The sequence below is a fragment of the Mirounga angustirostris genome, unplaced genomic scaffold (genome assembly GCF_029215605.1).
Source record: "Mirounga angustirostris isolate CCGP_5_RB_7025 unplaced genomic scaffold, mMirAng1.0.hap1 SCAF_3, whole genome shotgun sequence".
NCBI lineage: Eukaryota > Metazoa > Chordata > Mammalia > Carnivora > Phocidae > Mirounga > Mirounga angustirostris.
In genome coordinates, this window is record NW_026991711.1 from 185,044,742 (window position 1) to 185,063,576 (window position 18,835).

Here is an 18,835-nt window from a genome sequence, read left to right on the forward strand (position 1 = left end):
CCGGCATGGAGGAGGCAAGCATCTGGGGATCCAAAGGAGCCTTGCTTATCCTCCCTCTTCCCATCACCGCGCAGTGAAAGGCTTGGCGTGGGTGATGCTGGAGTTCCTTTTTCTGGTGGCTTCTGTAAGTGGCTGTGAGTTGCTAGTGTTTGTGACAATCTACTGCCTCCTCGGACATCTCTACTCCCTCTTGCTGCCAGAGAGTTGTGGCGCCTCCCTAACTGGGTAGGATAGGGAGCCAATGGTTCTTTTTCATCAGTTTGTCTCTTTGGATGCAATGGAGTTCTCCAGTGATCCAGATCATCACAAGTACAGATCACGATTATTTTTTCTTTTCAAGATTTTTATTTATTTATTTGAGAGAGAGAGAGAGAGCACAAGCGGGGGGCAGGGCTTTGGTGGCATAGTGGTGAGCACAGCTGCCTTCCAAGATGGGGACAGGGGTAGAAGGAGATGGAGAAGCAGGCTCCCCCACTGATCAGGGAACCTGACTTGGGACTCTATCTCAGGACCCCGGGATCATGATCTGAGCCAGAGGCAGATGCTTAACCAACTGAGCCACCCAGGTGCCCCCAGATCACTATTCTTGATATTTATTTCACAAAATAATATGCTAATTTCCATTTCACATTTTTCTCTATGCCCTTATAAAACCATCTGTATTGTTCTTGAGAACTCTCTGGCAAGGCTAGAGAAGTAGAAAGTGAGTTTAAAATGTATTGCCAACCACAGTTTGGTTACATTTTTACCAGAGATTTGGGGGCAAAGGGTGCTTTGAGAATGGTTGGCATTAAGCAGTGAGAGACTACACAGGTGTAACCAAAATACCAACTTCTTCCCATCTCCAACTCTGTGTCTTAATCTTTTTGAAGATTTCTTCCACCTGTTAGGTTGGAAATACATAAAAATTTGCACTGTTTAACCTCGGTGAAGGCAATTTCTATGGCAAAGTTCAAAGTAGAGATGCTTTACATGATACAAAAGTATCTATGACAAGTGTAATGAGTGTTCAAAAATAAATTTTAGTATTAATAACACCATTTTACTAGATACCATATTCTAGATAATTTATAACATTTTAATGCTTATTTGAACAACAAAAGTTAAGTATAATGTTCCTCTTGTTGCCACAGGTCTGTAGAGTGAACAGGATGAGGATTACCATGCCATGAAATATGTTTACAGGGATCGACTTCTTTTTTTTTTTTTTTTAAAGATTTTATTTATTTATTTGACAGAGAGAGACACAGCGAGAGAGGGAACAGAAGTAGGGGGAGTGGGAGAGGGAGAAGCAGGCTTCCCGCAGAGCAGGGAGCCCGATGCGGGGCTCGATCCCAGGACCCTGGGATCATGACCTGAGCTGAAGGCAGACGCTTAACCGACTGAGCCACCCAGGCGCCCCAGGGATCGACTTCTTATTTATGAAATTAGTTAAAGGAAAAAATCAGGACAACTATCAGTATCAGAAAGGGAACCGCATGCCATCTCTGACCTTGACATGTCTAATAAGAGCTGTCGAACATCTAGAAGGGGATATTTAAAATGCATATTCTTTAGTAAAATATTCTACTAAAATATTTCCTTTGATAACTTTGTCATTTTGGACAAATATATATTTTATATATATATATAATACACATTATATATATATAATCTTACATGTTTTCCTATAGCAGTTTGTTGTTAAAGCAAGGCACACTCACATGCAAATGTATGAATTATAGATAGATAGATAGATGACAGATAGATAGACCTATATATAAGCACACCATCTATTCCAATGTTTTTCTTTATTAATTTGATGTGTCAGTACATATATTGTTAAGTAGTTCTGGGAGAATGAGGATAAAAAAAGGAAACATTTATTCATTTTTTCTATTTGCCTACTTGTTGTTAGTTTCCACTTTGAATCTCATTTAATCCCAACCCAGTACTGAGACAGAATCATTAGCCTGTCATTTACTGATAAGGAAATGGACACACAGAAAAATTAACTAATTTTTACAAGACTACAAAGATAATAAGAGGCAGAGAAGAATTTGAACCCAGTGTGTCTACTGCTAAATTCCTTGGTCTTGGCCCTTTTCCATGTATGTAAAAAAAAAAAAAAAAAAAGATGACATTAGTCACGATCACCATTAATATTTTTATATCACTTATAATGTACCAGGTTTTATATTAAGTACTGTTTAGGCACTGTCTCTAATAATCTTCACATGGAAATACGACTGTACTCCTTTTATAAAAGGAGGAGGGCTGTCCAGGGAAACAAGACTGATTTCCCAAATCCATGAAGATGGAGGGGGGAGGATGAGGCAATCACTTTATGTTTACTTGCATTTCTGTTGTGGTGGCTGAGGTTACAGTTCACGGAAAACAGAAGCAGAATTAGAAGCAACTGCTCACTTCAAGCATAATGGGTTATGTTTCCATAACATTAATTTTACACTTACATTATATTTTTGTTGACCATAATATATGTTTTAAAATATTATAATTTTGTACCAAACATTTATTTCTCAAATCCCTTTGAATTCTAATAAAAAGTACTCGATGTCTTGTTATTATGCAAATTGCCCCAGGAAAGAAAAAATTACGGATGCATGCACAGCACCAGTGATCATACCACTGCCATCATTGCTATGCTTTTAAATCCATCTTTCCTATAATTTCAGGTTCTCTTTTCTCTTTAAAGTCGTAAGTGGTTGAAATTATCCATATAAACACGATGCACAGTGTTCCCTTAGGATAGTGATATAATTTCTACATGAGAATTGGAAGCTGTATATGTGAAAAAGTTAAACTTTTTGAGGACATTTCATTTCCTTTTAGTAAACTGTTTAACGCATTGGAACAAAAGATATATATTATAAATTCAGGAAGAATCTTGCCACCAATGCAATGAAATAGAACTTAAAGTCCTCTCAGGTAAGGAATTTTCAAGTTAGATCAGTACGATTAAATATTCTTTAATCACTATTCCTGGAAAATAAATAATAGATTTGCTTGTGAAATTGGGGGCCTAACACGTAAAGAGAAATACCTCAGAAAGTTGTATAAATGAATATTTAAATGTCACATTGATGAAAATATTTTACCATACTATCCCTTATCAAGTTACTAGACAGATGATGGATAAAATTGAAAGAAACCATCCACTTTTTCCTCTTTATCCTTAAGAGCTCAATAATCTTACTAGCACATGATTTTCTCACTACTCTTTCCAGAAACTCTGTGTAAATTTCCATTCTGTAGAAGCCAATCTTTTCTCTCAGAGAAACATTCTCCAGTCATTAGTAGAGTTAAGTATTGTGTATCTCTCATCAGTTTCCTTTTTTTTCTTCTTCTGAAATTCTTATGATTTGTATATTAAATTTGTGAAATCTATTCTCCAGATCTGATATCTTTGCCTTCAAATTTTCTCCCTTTTCATGTTTTTGGTCTGTACTTTGAAATAATATTCTTGCCCTCACTCTTCCAGACCTTTAATCTCAATCTCAACAGCAAGCATTCCATCCTTCCACTCATCTGAATTTTCTACTTCAAACATTTAGTTTCTATTTTAGAAAGTCTTGTTTTGACCCGAACCAGAATCTTCATAGTTGTTCTTTACCATGTCATTATTGTACGTGGTGTTGTCCGAGTCTTCAACTATCTCCTCCAGAGGCTCCCTTGACCTGGTGTCTTCCTTCACTGGCTGTTTGCCTCCCTCAGATGGGTCATTATTTCCCTTAGGTTCTCTCCAGGAACCCTCTTTGGTTGTGAAAGCACCCCCAGTGCACAAACTCTCAGAATGAATGGATGTTGAATCACCATCTACTTTTGTGGGCTGAAGGTATGCTGCTAATAGGCAAGAAGCAGGAAAAGTCCTTCCTGGTTTACTCATATTCAGCCTCAGAAGTGGGGAGAATTACAAAAGTAGTTCACCTTTTCAGCTCTGCCTTTTCTTTTGAAGACCAAGGAGACCAGGTCCATCCAGGCATGCACATGCACACCCACATACACGCACACACACAGGAGCCCAATGTTGTCGCCTGCAAATCCCCAGAGGTCTATCTACGGATTTCTGTAGGCCAAGTCCTTTCTGATCTTCCGAGTAATTTCTCTTTTACTGGGATCTCATAAGCCCAAGGCAGAAAAGCCCTTCCCAAGTCTCTTCCTAGGGATTCCTCGATCCCCAGAGCTAGAGACCTCTCTCTCATATCCAGGAATCGAGTGCTCCCACAGCCATTTGTATATCTGAAGCTGAGCCAGAGGTATTCATGTTGATAATGGAGAGAAAGAATGATGCATCCTCTGAATCTTTCCAGAATCCCTGTATTTTCTCGAAGTTCCTTCCTTACTACTTGTATTAAGATTTGTCAATAGAATAGCTGACAATGGTATCTAATTCCTATTGGCAATTCTTCATTGCTGGGGTCATCATAAATTCAGCACATATTTTTTTTCCTCTGTTGCTTCTATAAATGACCTGCTCTTGCTCAGAGTCCATTTTTCTGCTATCTATGAAGGCAGAACAAAAATGTAGAATACATAATTAAACGTTAAGTGCTTTTGGTGCTAAAAGAAATTATTTTGAGATTCTCGATCATCTTTGGAGGAGGCAGACTAATGCCTGCTCTAACCTTAGTTGAGACCATGTGTAGCTTCTGCATTTTTTTTCTAGAAATGAAGCCAGGGAGTGCTATAAAGCCTCATGGGTCCAGGTCAACACTACTCCCTTTCTTTTAAAAAAGTCTCTTTAAGAATACGAGCAGCACTGATACAAACAACGAGAGAGAGGAATATTTTTGTCTGAGATTTATTAGTACAGCTGGAAAAGAAATGGCTATAAACAAACAGCATTCCGGGTGCCTGGGTGGCTCAGTTGGTTAAACGACTGCCTTCAGCTCAGGTCATGATCCCAGGGTCCCGGGATCGAGTCCCGCATCGGGCTCCCTGCTCTGCGGGGAGCCTGCTTCTCCCTCTCCCACTCCCCCTGCTTGTGTTCCCTCTCTCGCTGTGTCTCTCTCTGTCAAATAAATAAATAAAATCTTTAAAAAAAAAAAAAGTTCTCATGTTTTAAAACAAACAAACAAACAAACAAACAAACAAAAACCAAACAGCATTCCATTAAATAGAAGGAAAAATGAGCAGGACATGGAAGAAATGGAAAAAATCCTGTTAATAATGTTATGTTGCTATGTTCTATCCTTTAATGATAATAATCTGAGGGTTCGTGTCTATTAAGCCTATTTATTAGTACTTTCTGGAGACAAGCATTGTGATCTAAATTAATGGGCATCCATATCCTAGCCCTATATTTTCACTAATTTATAGTTTACTGATTTGGAGGCACAGACATTTTATAGTCAGCACCAGGAAATATCTTGCATGGCCCCTTCTTTTTTTTAGGAAGTGAATCAATATTGTAAAATACCATATTTTCCAATTAGTTTTTCACCATCATGTAACAAGCTGGTACAGTTAAAGCTGAAGATGCCCCCACAGCACATATAATTAGCCTTCTAAGAAAGATCTGGAGAAAAACAACATGCTAAAATGTAAAGGAGGAACAAGTGCTTAAGCATCTGTTCTCATGCAGTGAAATATTTCTACTTATTAAACAAACAAACAAACAAAAAACACCCTATTTTGTTGCTAGCACATTTTAGATGTGATATTGCCATTGCTGCTTCTAATCTCAAAAAGAAAAAAAGTAGAAAAAAATATTAACAGCAAATTAATTGAAAATCCCCATAGCTCACTGAGATACACGCCATGAGTGAAGGCCTGGTGGATGAGAAGACTCAGTCTCCCACTGCCTCTGTGTGACTCCCTGTGGCACAGTCTTAGCTTGTGAGGCCCTGGGACTTACCTTGTGACATGTAGAGCAGTGACTCAAACCAATTCATCCTGGACACAAAGCACAGAGGCTGTCTGAGCCATGCAGACTTATTACAGTCCTGTCTTTGGAGAGGTTTCTCAGCACAGTTGTGTACCCATAAAGTGGGGATCTAGCGCCATAAGCTGACAAAATTTTATGAAACCAGACTTTTCATTTTTTTTCTAGGTATATTTAATCCTCCCTTTGCTATTTCCAGGAGCACAATGCCCAGACTTGAGGGCAGTCCTGGTCTTAACCTTACAAACTTCCAAGTAGGATTTTAGTACCTGCCAGTTCCAATTGCCCATTCATTTACTTAACAAATATTTAGTAAATTCCCACTTTGTGTAGGATGCAAAGCTAAGTGCAGAATTCACAGAAATGGAAGAGACAGATATAATAATCCCTGCCTCATGGAGCTTTTTGGCTAAGAGCTGTAGCGAGGTAGAAGTTATGCAAATAATTTCAGTCATGCCAAGTACTCAAAGGAGAATTATAGGTACTGTAAAAATACAAAGCAGGGGGCCAGTATAAAAAACTGGACGATTGTCTAAGAATGTGGTATTTAAGTGGCACACTCTAAGACGAGTGGGATGTAGCCAGGTGAAGATTAGGAAGAAGAGATTTTCAAGGAAATGAAACAACACCGCCAAGGCTGTAAGTAGGAGGAGCAGTCCCATTCAAGGTTCCATTGTGATGGGAGCATAGGCGATGGGAATGGCACGGGATACGGCAGGCAAGCGGTCTGTGTCAGACAAGGAGTTACAGTCTGGATGAGGATCTCAGACCATTATCAAAAGTAACAGGGTGCTACTAAATTGAGTTGAGTTCCAAGGGGAAGTGTCAGTGATTAGCATTTGAAAAGCTTTCTTCTGGTTTCTAAGCAAAGATTAGATTGGAGGGGTTGGGTTCTGTGTGTGAGAGATGCCAGTGGGAGGTTATTGCAGGAGGTAGAGTGAAGATGATGGTGCTGTTGTCTGAGGTGGTGACAGTGAAGAGAAATGGGAAAGAAACAGACCTCTTTGAGAGATATTTTGAAGTCAGAAGCATCATGATGTAGTAATTGATCAGAAGCAAGGGCTGAAGGGGTATGGGAGCCAAGAATCACTTCCACATTCCTGGCAGGAGCAACAGAGTTGATGGTGGCATCGTCTACTGCGAGAAGGCATTCTGGAGGGAAGAGAAGCAGAAGTATTTGAGGAAAGACCATGAGTTCAGTTTTAGCCGCATTAAGTTTCAAGTGTCTGGAGACTCCTCAGCAGGCATGTCAACCGTCAGGGTTACATAAAGCCTAAGCTATAGAGATAGGTTTGTCCTGAAAAGAAACATTTGACACAGACATTATATTTGGCAGAAATATTTTTGCTATTAGCATAAAGATAGTAAAGGAAGTCATAGGAGTGGATGCGCTATGATAAACTGGAAAAACTAAAATGGGAAGAATGCTGAGTGCTGAGCTCTGAAATATTCCAAACAGCTTCAATTAGTGGAGAAGAGGTAGAACAGGAAAAAAAGGGATTGAGATATTGGCCAGAGGAATGGAAGGAAAAGCCAAAAAAGTAGAGTATTTCTAGGAATACTTGTCAGTGTCAAGTTCTGCCCAGAAATTAGGTTGAATGAAAGCTGGAAAGCATCTACTGTATTGAATCACGTGGAGGCCGCCTTAATGGGGTGCTCATGGAGGGTGGGGACAGTCAGATGGTGCATGGTATGAATGGTCCAAATTGTCAGTGAGGCAAAGGGGAGTAAGAGAAATCTTTTGGGCACTTCACCATGAAAGATAGAGTTAGGGCCATATATTACAGGGCAGGGGTATGGTTGCCACCATGGGTAAGATTGGTTTTTGTTTTTATGATTGGACAAGTTTGCAATGTTCAAGTGCTAATATGAAGGTGACAGAGATGAAGCAGTTGACAATTCAGAATAGACCTTGTCTCCATTAGCAGGGGAAGGTGAAGCTACTGTAGGTTTGTATGTTTGGATGACAGGAAGTCCCACCCGTTGGCTTATCTTTTCCCTACAAAACAAGAGCCACTGTCTTCTGCCAAAAATGTGAAAAGAAAAGGAAACCATGGTGGGGGTGGTAGAACAAGGTAATTTTAGGAGATTTGCAATAGGTATTCAGGGGGGAAGAGTGATCTGACTCTAATTGGATTGTTGGATTGTTGGGGAGGTGTTGAGAGCCTAATTCTTCCTCCTGTCTTCCCCTACGTCCCCTCCTTAATAGCATTGCAATCACTGTAAAATCTAGATTCCAGAAAACATGTGATAAACTCACACTTGTGTGCAAGCAATGCATAGGATATATGACTTAGCTTACTCTTTTGCCCTGGTAACTTGTATTTTAGTAGGGGTTCATATCATATCATAAGCTGACTAATAACCTCCAGACCATGAAAATATCAGAACTGCTCAGGCTCTGGGAGATATTTGGGGTGGAGAGTATTGGCTGGAGTGTGCATAGCTCACTAACATGCAGAACATGAGCAGACCAGAAGGCTGGTGAAGCTCATTCATTGTCCTTCTGTTTCAAACCCAGGTCTGTCAACATCTATTAACACTCCCATTTTAATTCGTCTATGAGTTTACCTTGTCAGTAACTCCATAGATGGCTGGGAGACGGGCCTGATGAACCCTGATGAAATTGTGCAGAAGGAAGCCCCGGGAAACCAAGGAGCATTTACATCCTGGAGGAGAGAAAGCTCCAAAGCAGGAGGATGTAGGAATTGCTAAAGCTTGATTTGAGTTTTGTTTTTTTTTTAAGATTTTATTTATTTATTTGAGAGAGAGAGAGAATGAGAGACAGCATCACAGGGAGGAGGGTCAGAGGGAGAAGCAGACTCCCTGCCGAGCTGGGAGCCCGATGCGGGACTCGATCCCGGGACTCCAGGATCATGACCTGAGCCGAAGGCAGTCGCCCAACCAACTGAGCCACCCAGGCGCCCAAAGATTTTATTTATTTATTTGAGAGAGAGAATGAGAGACAGAGAGCATGAGAGGGAGGAGGGTCAGAGGGAGAAGCAGACTCCCTGCTGAGCAGGGAGCCTGATGCGGGACTCGATCCCGGGACTCCAGGATCATGACCTGAGCTGAAGGCAGTCGCCCAACCAACTGAGCCACCCAGGCGCCCAAAGATTTTATTTATTTATTTGAGAGTGAGAGAATGAGAGACAGAGAGCATGAGAGGGAGGAGGGTCAGAGGGAGAAGCAGACTCCCCGCCGAGCTGGGAGCCCAATGCGGGACTCGATCCCGGGACTCCAGGATCATGACCTGAGCCGAAGGCAGTCGCTTAACCGACTGAGCCACCTAGGCGCCCCTTGATTTGAGTTTTATATGCAGGATGATGTTACTTGTTATTTAAATGTTACAATCTCAGGTATGGCCTCAGGGGTCTGAAGAGAACAGTTGTGCTGTGGATTCATTGTGACCATGGGGACTGCAAAAGTATTTCTCTTAAGGTCAGTGCAGTTGCCATTGGGCCCTCCCAGCTCCCGAGAGAGGAATGCCCATGGCCCTGGGAATGGCTAAAGGGAAGGAGGCCTTTCTTCCTGCTGCTCTTACAAAATAGGATTCCAGAGTCTTCCACTCCACTTTAATCTGCGGAAGGCTCTTAGCCCAGGACCCTTGAATCTGTTTTGAAGGTTGAATTATGAAGCTGCATGAAGGTCAAGATGGGCTGCATCATGTTTAGGGACCAGTGCAAAGCGGAAATGTGGAGCCCCTCGTTCAATGATTATTATGAATTTCAAAACAGCACAGTTGGCCCTAAACCAGGCTCGGGGTCCTTCTGAATGGGGGCTGTGTGCCACTGTACTTCACATACCCGTGGACAGCCCTGGTGGGTATGTCCCTGATGGGACTGTGGTAACTTCACCATGGCTTCTTCTTCTTTCTTTTTCTGCTTCTTCTTCTTTCAAACGACACATTTGAACTGACAGATTGACTGAGGGATTTGGGTGGGGGGAGGAGGGTGGTGGGCAGTGGAGGGGCAGAGGAAGAGAGAGAACCCTAAGCAGGCTTGATGCCCAATTCAGAACCCAATGCCAGGCTTGATCTCCTGACCCCGAGATCATGACCTGAGCCAGATATCAAGAGAGGGACACTTAATTGACTGAGCCACCCAGGTGCCCCCCACCCTAGCTTCTAAATGTGGCTTTACTTATCATTAATCGGTGACCTACTGCAAGTCCCTTAGCTTACCTCCCCTCTAATTCCTCAACTGTAAAATGCAGAGGTCAAATATTGATTAAGCATCAATTTGGTTCAATTACTATGCTATTCACTATTGCTATATTGCTATAAAAACTAAAAACTCAACCATGACCCTTGTAGAGCTGAGGCAATGGAGAATAAATAAATAATTTTTAAATTAGTGATTTAAATAAAAAGATGATGAGAGCTACCATGGGGAAGTACTATGGGCTGTGATACATGTTTCCAGGTGCCTTAAGGCAATTTTAACCTGGGTTGAGCATTTATCAATTTCACATCTTTTATTAATGACATTACTTCAAATAACTGTGCTGGGCACATAATACCTGTGCTATATTAACTCCATTAATACAATTACTAAATGAAGTAGGCACTAATAATAACCTTATTTTGCAAACGAGAACATGAGGCACAGAGGTATTAGGTAACTTTTTGAAGATCTTGTAGTTAATGAATGGTGAAGCCGGTCTCCATCCCAAGCTGAGTCTTGTGGTCAGAAACTGGAGAATTTATGCCAGTGTCCTACCTCTCAGGATATAAAAATGATCACTTGGTAAAATAAATAAAATAAGGCAGCCCTCATTTAACCCTGGAGAAGGAATTTGGAGAGGTGGATTTTCTTTCTGGGTTTTCATGGACTGCCTTGTGACAAAGTCTCCTAACACATTTGTCCTTGCATTTCCTCATTTCTAAGGCAAAGCGTCATTTTCTAGGGACCGGTGTATATAAGAAAATGTAGATTGAAAGTTCTATATCTTATAGCATTTGCAAAGGGAGAAAAAAAGGTCACTGGAAACAAACACTCATTTACTATGATCTACCTGTTATATCTACCTATCTTCTATCTACCTACTTATCTACTATACATAGTTACATAAATGATACTTTAGTGTTATCTAAATCAATGTTTTTTCCTAAATATAATTACCATTTACCTAAAAATACCCAATGAATAGCTAAATTCTACTGAAGACTAATGTCAAGCTGATTTGAGTGGATTTTTTTTAACTTCTATTATTTCCCTTCTTAACTTAAAATCTTATTTTGTAGCTTATTTATATGAAAACCATTTTTCAATAGTTTCAATCTTTAAAAATACTTTTTTCTGATTTAAACCACATCATTTGAATTTTTTAAAACTTCCAGTGTTGCCTTAAAACGGCAATCTTTGAATTCCTTGCCTTGTATATTTGAACGTTTTATGCAATATTACTTAATGAAATAGTTGTTCATTCTTTAAAAATAATATTCTTGGTCTGCTCTCTTTTAGGATCATGTAAAGCTAAACATGACCCTCTTTTTCTTGTTGGTGTCCACAGACAGGGCAGTGCGTCCACTAGAGCTCAGTAGTACTTTAAAATCTGCATGTTAGGGGCGCCTGGGTGGCTCATTCAGTTGGGCATCTGCCTTCGGCTCAGGTCATGATCCCACGGTCCTGGGATGGAGCCCCGCATTGGGATGCCTGCTCAGTGGAGAGCCTGCTTCTCTCTCTGCCTCTGCCTGCCACTCCCCCTGCTTGTGCGCGCTCACTCTCTCTCTCTGTGTGTCAAATAAATAAATAAAATCTTTAAAATTTACATGTTAATTTTTTCCCATGTAATTGTTGTTGGCTTTTGACATTTGCTTGTGGCAGTAAGAGCTCATTTGCCCTGTGCTTACCATATTCAATTCCTTTCTCATCTTTGTCCAATAGTTTATGTTACACATAGGCTGAAAAATATATTGCATACCCTTTACCAAGCTGTAATACTGTACTCCATGACAGATGTATTGCTCAGTAGGAATTATAAGCATTACACACCAGGATGAATAATCTTCCCCCCCTCCCCATATTCAACATCTTTTATAAGATAGTCAAGAAAACAGAAATGCAAATCAGGAAATTTGAATCTTTTGTGATAAAAAAGACAGGGCTGTCTTTGGTATCAGAAGATAGAGAAACAAATTGTTTCCTACATTTCTGACCTGCTACCGATGTCTTTTATGAAGCAATTTTCAATGTGAAATAGAAACGGGAAAACAGTCAGAAACATGAGGTTCACGTCTGTGTTTTCTGGGCCCTGGTGTTAGATTGCTTTTTTGAATAGTTTTTATAGCCAATTTAGCAGTTTCTTATCTAGACAGCATTTTTTATTTTTAGTTTGTTGTATGATTAATCGATCCTCAGGGTCCCTGGTGTTCATCTGTAAGAAAAGAGCAAACATGCTGATTCTAGAAGAGTGGGGCTAATGGACACTTACAGGAAATACAAACAAACAGAAAATGGAAAGAATTAAATCACGTACAAACTGGGACTTTTAATAGTTTTAGCATAGATGGTTTTCTTTTATACCTTTCTTTCTGCAAATATAGCCATCAACTGATTTCCAGGTGGCTATCTTCCCAATTGCAAATCGGTTTCATTTGCAATAACAAAATATGCATTACTATATGAAACACACCAGGCAGGAAATAAATAAATAAATAAATAAATAAATAAATAAATAAATAAATAAATAAATAAAAAGAGCCGTGTATACTGAAACAACTAGTCAGAGTACAAGCAATATGAGAATCTGTGAAAAGTATAAATAGGGATCCTTAGAAATGTTGTCCTATGAATTCTAATCTTTTCTATTTGCTTCAAAGAATTGAGGATTTTGAGAATCATTTAGATTAAACACATAGTCTTTCCAGCCACAAGAAGACCTAGCAGCCTAACATCATGATTAAAATCACACATAATATTGAGTCACCGCCACATACCTTGTGGGGGTTCTCTCTATGTACATGTGTGTGTGTTTGCTCTCGTGTCCACAAAATCTGCAAACACAACCGTATATGACTCTTGACACTAAAGGAGTAATTGGAATGTAATGTATACTAATCCAGTTGCTATCATTCAGACAGGGCAGCAAATTCAAATATAAACTGACAATGACTGGGGCAAGAAAGTGTTCCAGAATGGAGATTGTTAGAAAGGATCACCTGCTAGGAAAACAGAAGCAAGTCATGTCAATACAGCTCCCAGAGTTGTGTGAGAACGAGATAAGTTTCGAAGGGACAGACATATAAATAGTGACAAAGGACCACTTATTTCCTTAAGGCAATCTTCCAAACAGGCCCAGAATATGATTTTTTTCTTCTCAGCCTGAAAATGTCAGGATCCATGGCCTTTCTCAGTGTGCGAAGAAGGACTAGAGGTATCTTTGGGAAGGGAAGCGAGAAAAAGCCAGAGGGGAGCCTTACCAGTTGGCAGGTGAGCTCTGAGATCTCCCTAGTAGAGCCGAGAGGGGTGACTGAGAAGAGTCCCTGCTGGGGTCACCAATCCTGTAGTGACACCACCCATGGAGCGTGGAGATTCCCCCAGGCGGAAGGTCCCATGCCTAGCCTGCCTAACCAACAGCCCAGGGTGTGGGGAGGGGGCTAGCCCGGACCGTCGGTTTGTGGCATCTCAACAAACGTGTCACTCTCTTGTTTAGTCTTCCCAGCTTGCTTCTTGCTCCTTTCATGAAATCTGAATGGCCGCCGTTTTTATATTAGGTATCAATTTTTAGAAAGAAAGCGGATCTTCAAAGTTATTCTGTAATAGCCAAGCAGAATATAATAATGTATTTATGAATTTTGCTTTCTGAAACTGAAGTGTAGCAGAGCATGCAATCCATTTCCTTTTTTTAAAAGGTAACATGTAAAACAGAAAATACTGTCTTTTAAAAAATTCTGCACATCGGAAAGGGCTTTATAGAATAAGAACAACTGCCAGTTTTGCGTGAACAAATCTAGTTCACCCTTTGGCTTCATGCCTGGAAAATGATCTGCCGTCCTCTTTTTCCTAGCCTCATTCAGTTTTGTCATGTTGTTTTATTTGCTTGTTTTTAACTTCCTTTTCTCACTTCTCATTTTTTTTAGAAATATTCAAAAAATATTCAAATGGACATTTGAATATTTTTTAAACAGCATACATCCTGAGCTAAGAAAATATGTCTCTATTACATCCTTCTGTTCCAGATTTTGCACGTAGCATTCCATGTAAATAGCCCAAGAATAATCCAAAGTGGAAAGATTATCCCCATTGTTCAGATGAGGGTATTTCTGGACGGGTTCATGATGGTGGTGACACACAGAACAGGCATTGGACCCCACAAAATCAGTCACAGGGTCATTTGATTACAAATCTATCTTTTCATTTAAGAACTAGACTTCCTCACAATTTTAGATGTCAATACAAAAGGTTGCAGTACTTTTTTCTAGGAGAGGCAGCTCAAAAAATTCTAAGTCATGCTACCAAAGTGAAATCTCAGGAAGAAACACATTTTATCTCTGTGCCCCATAGACTCATGTCTGTGGGTTTGCTCCCCCTGCTCCCACCACATCCCCTATGAGTGGACAACAAAAGAGCCGCATAGTACTTAGTGTAGAACAAAGCAAGACAGAAATGCCCAGGAAGATTTTAAATATTCTCACAGTTGGCTAGCGCAGTGGACGTATTGATTTCAGAAAAAAAAAAAAAAAAAAAAGACTCTACAGACCTTGACAGAATGATTGTTTGAGAAACAAACTGATGATTTCACCACCTCCTCCAGCTAAACTGTGAGACGCTGCACCACGGTCACCTGTGGGCAGGCTGTAATTGGTTCACAGAGCAATCAACAGCACAACAAAAACGACAGTTTCATCATTTCTGGGTTCAAAAGGTACCACAGGGTATGCAAGGGAATTCACCAGCAAGGGAACACAGAGGCAGAATCCATTCCTTCTCAGCACCCCCACCTTGCCTTCCGAAGGTTCTCCGAGTCTGGGGGGGAGGGGGAGGAGTTTGGAATATATAAAGCTTTAGAGGAGGAATAGAAGCAATTCTTTGTGTTCTCCTCAGTAGAAACACAATATCATTTCCCCTGATGGTTTTAATCATAAGACTAAAGGAAACCAGAGAACTTAAGCCCCATCACCCCTTTACATCCCTGCTCTTGAAGACAGAAGTCCAGCAAATCTCCCCAGGCCACGCAGCCATGGAGGAGCTCACGTGAGCCTGAGAATGAGGCACAGGCGATCTTGCCTCCAAGGGTTGCTTTCCGTGGCAGGAGAGGGACGTGCAAGTTTCCAAAAAGGAGCAGGTTTTCTCTAGGAAAGCAAGCCACTGGGTCCACCCTGTAGCCACAGTGGTGTAGAGTCAGGGACTTTCACAGGGACTGCAAGGGACACAGAGGGGATCAGAAGAGGGTGTTGCATACTCTTTGCCTGAGCTCCCAGAAAGGAACTTGAGATTTAGTTACACAAGTTGCTTTTGCACACCCAGGTCTGTGACTATGAAAACTGATCCCATGAAAGCCATTGATCTTAACCCAGGCTAAATCTATCCAGTGCTATGAATGTGTGTAAGCAATAAAATCCTGGGCTGGCAATATCTGAGCACTTTTCTACCTTGTTGCTGAATTACTGACTGCTCGCTTTGTGCCAATGTCCTCATCTATAGAAGAGGGACTTCTAGAAATCATCCTACTTCCTAGGGACAATGTGACAATTATATTACTCTGAACAAACTGTAATAATTCAATCTTCCCCTCCCCTTAGCAATTTTTCTTCTGTTTGCTTGGCACTCTAAAGCCGAGAGTCAGAACAAAGGAGAGAGGCTTGGAACATGTAGCACTGTTTTGTCTTGCCACTGGTTATCTTAAAAAGGTACTACTTATAACTTAGAATTTGATTGTCTCTGGAACTTGATACAGAGGGAAAAGAAGAAATGTAACCAAGTGGCTGGTCTGATTAGAATGATGATTAATTCTACCTGGGGCAAATGATGTATCTCTGGGTGCAGACTAGAGATGAGAATGTATCATTACTAGTCATGATATAATTTTTCTTAAAAGCATATGGAAATAAATACTTTTCTTTTTTCTCTAAGGAGGGAATAAAGTTGTCCAAGAAGCATTTGCATGACTCCATTGTTCATAAAGCTGGCAGGCATTTACTGAGCATCGACCATCTCGGGGGTGGCTGGTAAAACAGGAATCGAAGCAGACTAAAATTCCTGCCATCATGATAGGAAATAAACAAGCTAAATGAGTCAAATACAGAGTGTTTCAAAATATAAGTGACATTAAAGAAAAATAAAGTACAAAAAAAAAAGTGTGGGAAGATTGGGTTACAGCATTACCTTGGTGGCCCGAGAAGGTGACACCTGAATAAAACAGGAAAGATGTGATGGAACAGGGCATGTAGATCTCTACAGAGAAGGCTGTTCCAGGCAGGGGAACAGCCAGTGCAAAGACCTTGAGGTAACGATCTTGCATGGACTTCTCCAGCATCCTCCTTCACTGTCCCACTCCGGCAGCTCAGCACGCTGGTCCCTTAGATCCCCTTGCATGCTTCACCTCCACCACCCACACATGCTTTTCCCAGATCCACTAATTCCTCTGTTCAGACCCTTATTTCTCCAAACATTTGCACAATTTTACAAGTTCTTATTCTCTTATTCCAAAATAATAATGGTGGTTCTGCTTCCCTGATCAATCCCTGACTTTTACATAGTCTTATGCTTCAAAATTCAAAAGTCACCAAAGTGCACTGTGACCTGAGGGTTAATTTTTATCAGGGCTGGAATTGACCTGAGGTGTTTGGCTGGAGTCCCTGCATGACACGGATCTCTGGTCAAGAAGTGAAATGTACTGATTCGGTGTTTGTGACCATGGGTCTGAGGAGTTTGGGGGTGGTTTGTGCCTCTTGTCAGCCTTCTTTACTGATAATGGAGGATTTGTGATTTGTACCTGCTGTCAGTGAGACCTCCAGTGGGCTCTTGTTATTGGGCCTGCATACTTAATAAGAAATCTGGCGACCTGACCAGCGATGTATAAGAAGCCCCAGCCAAGACTCTTGGTGTTGTTCTCTGTACATGCTCCTGATTCAAGAGAGAAAAGCGTGTCTGATGTGATCCTACAGAGGGGGGACAATCGGAACTTGGGCCTGCCTCTCCAGTCTCCTTGCTGTGTGGCATCCTTTACCTATGATGTCCTTTCTTTACTTTTGCAACTAAATTGAGTTATTTTCCTGCAGTAAATGGTAAATGAGTAAGCATTGCCATTTGGAGTCCAGTGAGTCTTTTTTAGCAATGGACCCAGCCTGACTGCCCCTCCAGCACACGTGCAGTGAAATTTCTCCCTTCCATACTTGTGTCGCGGCCACTGGCTACCCTCCCTGGAGGAAACCAGTGTTATAAATGCCAAATGAGTCTTCCAACAGATATTTCATGTGTATTTAAGCAAAATCATATAAACAGTTCTTCTTATTTCATACAAATGGAAGAATTTTGTATACACTGTCTGCTCCTTGGTTATTCCAAGAAATTATATTTTAGAGAGTTTTAATTTTCTTGAAACTTATTTGATAGGAAGTTATAAGATCTGTCTTTATAGAGAGACTAAGTTTCTTAAATGCAATCCCTCCTGGTCCCAGCTTTGTAACTTTTGTCTTTTGCCTGTATAGGGAGTATGAGGTTGAGACACAACCCTGAACTTCAAAAAAAGTCCCATTACAGAAGAATGAAACTCAACCATTCTCTTACATGATACACAAAGATGAACTCAAATGGATGAAAGACCTCAATATGAGACAGGACTCTATCAAAATCCTAGAGGAGAACATAGGCAGTAACCTCTTTGACATCGGCCAACTTCTCTCAAGACACATCCCCAAAGGCAAGGGAAACAAAAGCAAAAATGAACTTTTCACACTTCATCAAGATAAAATGCTTCTGCACAGCGAAGGAAACAGTCAACAACAACAAAAAAGAGGCAACCCACAGAATGGGAGAAGATATTTGCAAATGACACTACAGACAAAGGGCTGGTATCCAAGATCTATAAAGAACTTCTCAAACTCAACACCCAAAAAACAAATAATCAAGTCAAAAAATGGGCAGAAGACATGAACGGACACTTCTCCAAAGAAGACATACAAATGGCTAACAGACACATGAAAAAAGGTTCATCATCATTAGCCATCAGGGAAATTCAAATCAAAGCCACATTGAGATATCACCATACACAGGTTAGAATGGCAAAAATTGACAAGGCAAGAAATAACAAATGTTGGAGGGTTTGTGGAGAAAGGGGAACCCTCTCACACTGTTGGTGTGGGAATGCAAGTTGGTACAGCCAATTTGGAAAACTGTGGAGGTGCCTCAAAAAATTAAAAATAGAGCTACCCTATGACCCAGCAATTGCACTCCTGGGTATTTACCCCAAAGACATAGATGTAGTGAAAAGAAGGGCCATATGCACCCCAGTGTTCATAGCAGCAATGTCCACAATAGCCAAACTGTGGAAAGAGCCGAGATGCCCTTCAACAGATGAATGGATAAAGAAGATGTGGTCCATATATACAATGGAATATTACTCAGCCATCAGAAAGGATGAATGCCCAACTTTTACATCAACATGGATGGGACGGGAGGAGATTATGCTAAGTGAAGTAAGTCAAGCAGAGAAAGTCAATTATCATATGATCTCACTTATTTGTGGAACATAAGGAATAACACAGAGGACATTAGGAGAAGGAAGGGAAAAATGAAGGGGGGGAATTGGACGGGGAGACGAACCATGAGAGACTATGGACTCTGAGAAACAAACTGAGGGTTCTAAAGGGGAGAGGCCTGGGGGGATGGGTTAGCCCGGTGCTGGGTATTAAAGAGGACATGTTCTGCATGGAGCACTGGGTGTTGCACGCAAACAATGAATCATGGATCACCACATCAAAAACTAATGATGTACTGTATGGTGACT

At 40.8% G+C, this 18,835-nt stretch overlaps 1 pseudogene; it reads right to left on the reverse strand.

Annotated features, from left to right (window-relative positions):
* The window catches only part of LOC123838467 (proteasome subunit beta type-4-like), a 64,895-nt pseudogene extending 48,532 nt beyond the window's left edge, over positions 1-16,363 (reverse strand).
* Between the last annotated feature and the right edge of the window lie 2,472 nt (positions 16,364-18,835).